Source organism: Podarcis melisellensis (genome assembly GCF_964234715.1).
Source record: "Podarcis melisellensis genome assembly, chromosome: 14".
Classification (NCBI taxonomy): Eukaryota; Metazoa; Chordata; class Lepidosauria; order Squamata; family Lacertidae; genus Podarcis; species Podarcis melisellensis.
In genome coordinates this window covers 38,411,157-38,420,285 of record NC_138546.1, presented here as the reverse complement: position 1 = coordinate 38,420,285, position 9,129 = coordinate 38,411,157, and positions in this window count along the sequence as shown.

Below are 9,129 nucleotides of genomic sequence, written 5' to 3'. Positions count from 1 at the left end.
ACAAAAAATCAGAAATGGAGGGAGCAGATAAAAATTGCAATACATGTTAAAATTGGCCTACAACCGCCAGTGGGCCATCATTGATGTCAGATGACAGTTGTGACTTTTTTGGTCCTTCAGCTTATTTATTTAAAAGCATTTTTAAACCACTTAATGTTTTTAAAAACTCTTAAGCAATGCATGATATAAAGCACTATGCAATACTGTATAAAAAAATACAACAGAGAGCCAGTGAAACAGTTTTTAAAAGCATATAAGATCATATAAAAATTAATAAAAGGAATTTGTGGAGAATACAGAATCACAAAACAGGGCCTGGTCATATGGAGGGCGAAAAACCTGGGCATAAAGATCTGTCTTTACAAGATGTCAGAAGGAAGTGATGGTTGCTTATAAGGTAAAGGTAAAGGACTCCTGGACGGTTAAGTCCAGTCAAAGGCGACTATGAGGTTGCTGTACTCATCTTGCTTTCAAGCCAAGGGAGCTGGCGTTTGTCCACAGACAGCTTTCTGGGTCATGTGGCCAGCAGGACTAAACCGCTTCGGGCGCAACGGGACACTGTGACGGAAACCAGAGTGCACGGAAACGCCATTTAACTTCCCACCGCAGCAGTACCTATTTTTCTACTTGCACTGGAGTGCTTTCAAATGGCTAGTTTGGGAGGAGCTGGGACAGAGCAAAGGGAGCTCACTCCATCGTGGGAATTTGAACCAGCAACCTTCTGATCAGCAAGCCCAAGAGGCTCAGTTGTTTAGACCACAGCGCCACCCTCCAGGAAGCACTGGCCGTTTCTCCTGATACATGTGTATGGCAGCAGGAAGAGCATTCCATGGTACGGCAGCAGGAGCGGAAAATGTCTATTCTGATACCTCAGGTTACATACGCTTCAGGTTACAGACTCCGCTAACCCAGAAATGGTACCTCGGGCAGTGGCGTAGCGTGGGGGGTGCAGGGGGGCCCGGCCGCACCGGGCGCAACATCTGAGGGTTAGGGTTAGGGGGCGCAAATCCACGGGTTAGGGGGCACAAATTGCTCGCCTTGCCCCGGGTGCTGACAACCCACGCTACGCCACTGACCTCGGGTTAAGAACTTTGCTTCAGGATGAAAACAGAAATCGTGGTCTAGCAGCGTGGCAGCAGCAGCGGGAGGCCCCATTAGCGAAAGTGGTGCTTCAGGTTAAGAACAGTTTCAGGTTAAGAACAGATCTCCAGAACGAATTAAGTACTTAACCCGAGGTACCACTGTATTCCTATGGGCAGAATACCATAGACAGAATTTCCCTGGCTGACTGCAACATCGCAACCATTTGACGGTGACTCCAACAGTGTGACTGGTCGGCCACTACCCTTTTTGAAACAAGGCATAAATCGCATCCGGCGTGGTTGGGTTGAAAGGACTAGATCACTGACGGTCTATGCCAGAGGTTTTCAACCTTTTTGTGTTCATGGCTCCCTAGACGAGGGGTCTGCAACCTAAGGGCCATGGGCCAAAAGTGGCCCATGGAAGTCGTTTGACCGGCCCACAAGCCAGCCCCAAACCGAGTTGCCCGCTCACGCGCTGCGCTAAACTGGGCGGGGCAGGTACTCGCTTCCGTGGCGCTGAAAATCGTGTCTGCACACTCACAGACGCTGAAAATCACACACACACACACAATCTGGCCCAGGCAAGATAAACCTTGCCGACCCCTGCCCTAGACCAACCACATTCTTTTTGTGGCACCCCGTGGGGCTCAGGAGCCAAGTTACAGGGAACCAGGCAGAGGGCCTTCTCGGTAGTGGCACCCGCCCTGTGGAACGTCCTCCCAGCAGATATCAAAGAGAGGAACAACTACCAGACTTTTAGAAGACATCTGAAGGCAGCCCTGTTTAGGGAAGCTTTTAATGTTTGACGCACTATTGTATTTTAATACTTTGTTGGAAGCCGCCCAGAGTGGCTTGGGAAACCCAGCCAGATGGGCGGGGTATAAATAATAAATTATTATTATTATTATTATTATTATTATTACTCCTTGCCTGCAGGGCTGGCAGCCCCTCACCCTTTTTCAAACATCCTCCCTCAGCCTCCTCTCTTTTTCCCTCGCCTAGGGAGTCCTCTGGGCAGCTGATGCCGCCGCCCTGGTCTCTGAGCTGTTTCTGGCTCCCACCCCATAGAGAGGCATCATTTGCCTGCAGAGCTTATAGTCAGGGCTGCTGCAATAAACAGCTGTGCAAGCCTTTGGGAGGCAGAGACACATGAGGGCATCAGAGGAGGGAGGGAAGGAAAGAGGGGCAGAGGCCAGTTGCCCGCAGCACCCTTGACCATCATTCAAGGCACCTTGGGGTGCCATGGCACGCTGCTTGAAAACCACCGGTCTATGCTAACAACAGGAAGCCAATCGATTCACAGGCAGAGCGGAAGCCATTCAAGAGCATATGCTAGCTTCCCAAGGCTTTGAGTGCACAAAGCTTCTTAGCAATTAACCAAAAGACTATTTCCATTCATGGAGCTGCCTTTGAGCAAACACGCCCTGAAACCGTAGTTTGCGGCCCATTCCACCCAGAGGCAGGGTAACTATAACAAAACTGTTGCTTGCAGCATGTAATATTTGCCAGGGGTGCATTCTGACCCCCTCATTTCCTTTGTTCCTTTTCTGCTTCTGTTTGTTCATTCCTCCAATGAATGAAAAGCTCTTGGCTCACAGTGAAATGGTTTTGGGACTAGAGATACAAAATAAATGTCACGTCCAGGGTTTATGACGTGAGATCTGAAAACATTTTGGAATAAACGGTTGCTTCCTATTTATTCTTCCAAATTGGAATCGGAATCGCTCTTTTCCACGGTTTTGTAATCTTGCCGTTTATATACAATCTGACAGTTTTTTAAATAGCTTATGTTTTTCTCAATGGCACACTTTCTGGGAGCCTATTTTACCAAACTCTTCAAATAGGGGAATATCCGTGAGACTATGTGGAGCGTATGGCATAGATCACATCTTTGTTACCATTTCAAGAGTCTTCAGGGACCTGTGAAAATGTGGAGAAATGGCTTATTATTATAATTTTTTTTTAAAAAAAACATGCTTAAAAGTATAGCGTACAGAGACTACAACAAGAGAAAGTCAAGATATAACTGGATATATAGATCTTTAAGTTATATGATTTGGTTATGTTAAAGATTTTGTCTTGGAAGGAGGTAGAGAGATAGTAATAACAGCTGCCCAGATGACCATCAGCTATAACTGAAGAAAACAGAAACCAGCCCATGTTGGAGGACTGGATTTTAAGGATGTGGGAAGTGGTTCAAGCAGTAAAGCTGACAGAGTAAGATTGATTGAGAAATTGAGTTTGCTTGTAACAAAACAAAACAACATTGAACCATATGCACTGTTAGGAACACTGGTTAGCCATAGAGAAGACTACAGTGGTACCTCAGGTTAAGTACTTAATTCGTTCCGGAGGTCTGTTCTTAACCTGAAACTGCTCTTAACCTGAAGCACCACTTTAGCTAATGGGGCCTCCTGCTGCTGCCGCGCCGCCAGAACACGATTTCTGTTCTCATCCTGAAGCAAAGTTCTTAACCCGAGGTACTATTTCTGGGTTAGCAGAGTCTGTAACCTGAAGCGTATGTAACTGAAGCTTATGTAACCTGAGGTACCACTGTACTGAAACAATATTTGCATAGTAGCATTCTGCAGATGTGTTTCCTGCTTGGCAGGGGGTTGGACTCGATGGCCCTTGTGGTTTCCTCCAACTCTATGATTCTATGATTCTATATGTATTTTACCCCATATATAATGATGATGATAAAAGTTACTAAAATCAAATAAAACAAACCAACAAACAAATAGAGACATACCAGAATTTGTCATGGCTGCCTGACCAGCTCCAACTTTTGCAGAATCTGACTGTGTTCCCACATCATGAGAAACTGGGATTCCTGACATTATAAATGAGCCATTTGCTGGTGCAAACAATAGCTTCTTCTTTCTTTGTGCGAGTGAGAAGATCTTTCTAGAAAGGGTTAGGTTGTTATGATACCTGAGCCAGGATCCTGGTTTGTTGCTCCCAAACCAGCCAGGATCATGTCAGGACAGACTGAGGGAGATCTGCCTTCAAGGTTGGTCCACAAACTGTGGCTTATGCAGGACGCAGCAGGTAGTACTGAAAAGGCCCTGGCCCTAACCACCTTGTGACTTGGAACCTCCAAAATGTTGTCATTTGTGGACCTTAAAGTCCTCCGTGGGGCATACCAGGAGAGGCGGTCCCGTAGGTACGTGGGTCCTAGGCCGCATAGGGATTTAAAGGTCAAAACCAGCACCTTAAACCTGACCCTGTACACCACCGGGAGCCAAGGCAGTTAGAAAAGCACTGGATGAATGTGATCCTGCAGCAAGGACCCTGTAAGGAGCCTTGCTGCGGCATTCTGCACCCGCTGGAATTTCTGGGTCAGCTTCAAGGGTAGAGCGAGTTACAATAATCAGACTTGGAGGTGACGGTCGCATGGATCACTGTGCCCAGATCAGGGCGAGAAAGGTGGGGAACCTTTGGTCCTCTGGAAGTTGCTGGACACCAGTTCCTATCAGTCTCCCAGTCAGCATGGCCAGTGCTCGGGGATGATGGGAATCGTAGTCCCACAACATGTGGAATGACACAGGCTCCCATTGCTGCCCTAAACAATTTGGGATTATTGGGAAACAACTGGGTTATCTGAATGTCTCCCGTCTCCTGTATGGACCTGCCCTGTTCCCAATGCTATTTAGCATCTATGTCCGGAATGGGAAAAACAAGGGCCACATTCTCTTTTAAGTAACCTCCTGGAGGCCACATCCTGGTGGTTGGGGCCAGGTGCAAAAATGAGCTGAGCAACAAGCGAGAACTTCACCTTTGTACTGTAGGCAAGTTTCTATTTCCAAGCTCAACAAACATTGTAAGTTAATAAATGAAAGCAAATAAGTAAAACCAGGACTTTTTTTGAGCCGGAACTTGCCAGAACTCAGTTCCGGCACTTTTCCAGTGGTTCCCATTGCCATTCTAAGAGAACAAGGGAGGCGTTCATGGTGAATTCCAGCAGCTCTTTTTCTAGAAAAAAAGCACAGAGTAAAACCAAAAGGAAAGAAAAAAGCTAAATGGAAAATAAAACACAATGTATCTCCTTGTACTTTTATCCTCACTCTTTGGTTCTTGGTGTCTTTCTTATCAATACTTCCGTCTTCCCTGTATCAAAGTATCACAACTATATGATATGGCCTATCAGCTGTGCTTCTTCAAGTATCTAAAGAAAACAGAAGCATACCTCTCAACTGCTCTGATTGAATCAGGACATCCTGTTTTTGGGCGCCGTAATTTCACATGGGTCATGTGACTCACACGGGAGTGTGTCCCTGAAGATGCGCGTCCCGGTTTTTCGCTGTGACATGTTGGAGGGTATGCAGAAAGTATAAATAATAAGGGGAGTTGCAATACAAAGAGCTTTATTGCCTGGAAATCTCCCTTTTAACTCACTCTTCATATACTGCCCCCCAAGGGTATTAGGTTTAGAACAGCCTTTCCTAAGCTAGGTCCCTCCAGAAGCTGTTGTCTTCCACTTATTTCAGCTCCAGGTAAGTGAGTGTGTGCAGAAACTAGCTTATTGCAGAAATAATAATAACAACAACAACAACAACAACAACAATAATAATTTATTATTTATACCCCGCCCATCTGTCTGGGTTTCCCCAGCCACTCTGGGCAGCTCCCAACAGATTATTAAAAACACAATAAAACATCAAACATTAAAAACTTTCCTAAACCGGGTTGCCTTCAGATGTCTTCTAAAAGCCAGATAGTTGTTTATTTCCTTGACATCTGATGGGAGGGCGTTCCACAGGGCGGGAGCCACCACTGAGAAGGCCCTCTGCCTGGTTCCCTGTAGCTTCACTTCTCGCAGGGAGGGAACTGCCAGTGTCTGGGCTGAATAATGAGGGTGGAGATGCTCCTTCAGGTATACTGGGATGAGGCCGTTCAGGGCTTTAAAGGTCAGCACCAACACTTTGAATTGTGCTCAGAAACGTACTGGGAGCCAAAAAAAACCCCTTATTACCCACACTCCTTAAACCCACTTGCAAGGAGGACAGAAGGACCATATCATTGGCATATAGCAGGAGAGAGGTTGGAATACTATTTGATAAAGAAGTTGGAATGCTATTTGATAATTTCCTACCTGAGGTTTGGGTATGAAGCCTTCTAGTGAGACAAAGCAATCTGCCCCCAATATGTGTGTATTGTGGGAAATCTCTCGTAAACAAAAAAGTGCTGTGATGCCCATGTGCCACTCATATTAATGATGCAAACTTTTCCAGAGAATGCCCCCATTACTTCATAATTCATTGCAGTCGTGCAAGAAAGTACAAAGGCAGAAATGATCTGCTTTACAAAGAAAATCTAGGCAAAAAGCTCCATCAGCAAAATACAGTGGGGAAGTCTGAGGATTTCCACACTCCTCCAAAACAAATGTGAGCTTTAGAGAAGTGATTTTTCTCTGGGTTCACAGAATTATGGAGTTGGAAGGGACCTTGAGGATCATCTAGTCCAACGCCCCATATGCAGCTGTCCCATAGCAGAGATCGAACCTGCAACCTTGGTTTTATAAGCACCATGCTCTAACCAACTGAGCTATACAGCAATGGAATATAATGGGACAAACGGTTACATTTCACCTTTGCATCTTTTGTAGTCTCCTTCTACCAGCTGATACTACTGACATTAAAAAAAACCTCCTGCAGGTTAAATGCAAATACCATTTAAGATCATATCTTGCCCTGTAACTGACAATGGCAAAGCTGATATTAAGCTAGTCTACTACGCCATCCACCAATTTGCACACCAGGAGAAGAGACATTTGGAAGAATTTGGTGCTGTGGTTTAAACCACAGAGCCTAGGGCTTGCTGATCAGAAGGTCGGTGGTTCGAATCCCTGCAACGGGGTGAGCTCCTGTTGCTCGGTCCCTTTTCCTGCCCACCTAGCAGTCCGCAAGCATGTCAAAGTGCAAGTAGATAAATAGGTACCGCTCTGGCGGGAAGGTAAACGGTGTTTTCATGCACTGCTCTGGTTCGCCAGAAGCAGCTTAGTCATGCTGGCCACATGACCCGGAAGCTGTCTGCAGACAAACGCTGGCTCCCTCGGTCAGTAAAGCGAGATGAGCGCCGCAACCCCAGAGTCGTCCGCGACTGGACTTAACGGTCAGGGGTCCCTTTACCCTTTACCAACAACATTCTTAACCCATTTTACATATTATAGGAAACCAAGAGAAGAGTTACAACCAAACACATTAGATATATACAGTTAAGTGCTTAATTCGTTCCGGAGGAATGTTCTTAACCTGAAACTGTTCTTAACCTGAAGCACCACTTTAGCTAATGGGGCCTCCTGCTGCTGCCGCGCCGCCAGAGCACGATTTCTGTTCTCATCCTGAAGCAAAGTTCTTAACCCAAGGTACTATTTCTGGGTTAGCGGAGTCTGTAATCTGAAGTGTATGTAACCTGAGGTACCACTGTATATATATTTATAGACAGAGACAGACAGACAGACAGACAGAGAGCTTACTGTTATAAAAAGTTTTGAGTCTGCGTGCAACCTTACAAGTTGTTTTGTCTTTTGTAAACTGAAAGCATGATAGTCCTTTCAGGCAGCAGCTGTTGTGAAAAGAACAAAGTGTCTTATAGCAACTAGCGTTACTGAGACTGGATTACTGCAATGCACTTTCTGTGGGCTGCCCTTGATCCTGCTCTAGTGCTCCAACTTGTGCAGAATGCAACAGCTAGACTTCTGATGGGGGCACATAGCTGCCAACATGCAACACCATTCTTAAAGCATCTACACAGGTTGCTTATCCAATACTGAGCCAGCTTCCACATCCTTGTATTAATTTACAAATCCCTGAATAACTTGAGTCCAGAATGTCTTAGGGATAGCCTGAACCTTTCAATGTCAGCTCAGCCACTGAGATCATCTGTAGGAGCGTTGCTGGTTGTCCCCTGAGTTGGGGAGGCTCCTTTGACATGGACAGGGCCTGCGAATGCTTTGCCAGTAGGGATTCAGCAGGTGCCTTCTATCAGAATCTTAACTTTCAAATGTTTGCTGCAAACATATTTTTGCTGCTAGCCTTATGCAGACAGGAGGAACATTTTCTGTTAATAGTCAGCTGGTGATCTGCTTTTGTAGTCTGCTGCTAAAACAGTTGAGCGCATATTTGTGGGGTAACCAATCTCATATAACCAAGATGCTTAAGTCTAATTTATGCACAAAGGGGTTAAGACCATAGAGTGAGCTGTCCTGCCAGGTAAGTTCACTTCCCCTCATCTTGGGAGGAACTAGGTAATCAAGTCTTTGTTCCCTCCCCAGGTTACCAGATGAACTCAACCTGTGAAGAGGCTAAACCAGTTGTTCTGCTTAGCCACTTGGCTCTCACAAGCCATTATTGAGTTCCCAGAGTTCCCATAACAGTAATTTAGGAACTTTAACCACTTTGGAACTAAATCAAATTTTACTGCACGTGCAACCTTTCTGACTGATGTATAAAAAAGCACATGAACTTGACCTTTGGGGAGTTTGTAAGTAAACCATTTTTAGCCTACAGATTGTGTGGTCTTTTCCTATGATGGGAGAAGAGGGGACAATTTTTGGAACCCACTTGGAAAGACATATTTTTAAAATCTAATAACCTACATTTTCACACTTTGCTGCATGTTTCGTGATGTTAAATCACTGTCGGGGTTTGCTCACCATGGAGTACTTGCCCCAAACCAGAATTTGGCATCTTTTCTACTTATTTTTCCTTGAACTATCAGCATTACTATATTGCTAATACTACTTTGAAGTCATCCCCTTTTCTGTCACCCTCGCTCCAGCAGACACCCAGCTTTTACTCTACCAGCCCAGCTTTTGTTGTTGTTGTTTAGTCGTTTAGTCATGTCCGACTCTTCGTGACCCCATGGACCAGAGCACTCCAGGCACTCCTGTCTTCCACTGCCTCCCACAGTTTGGTCAAACTCATGCTGGTAGCTTCGAGAACACTATCCAACCATCTCGTCCTCTGTCGTCCCCTTCTCCTTGTGCCCTCCATCTTTCTCAACACCAGGGTCTTTTCCAGGGAGTCTTCTCTTCTCATGAGGT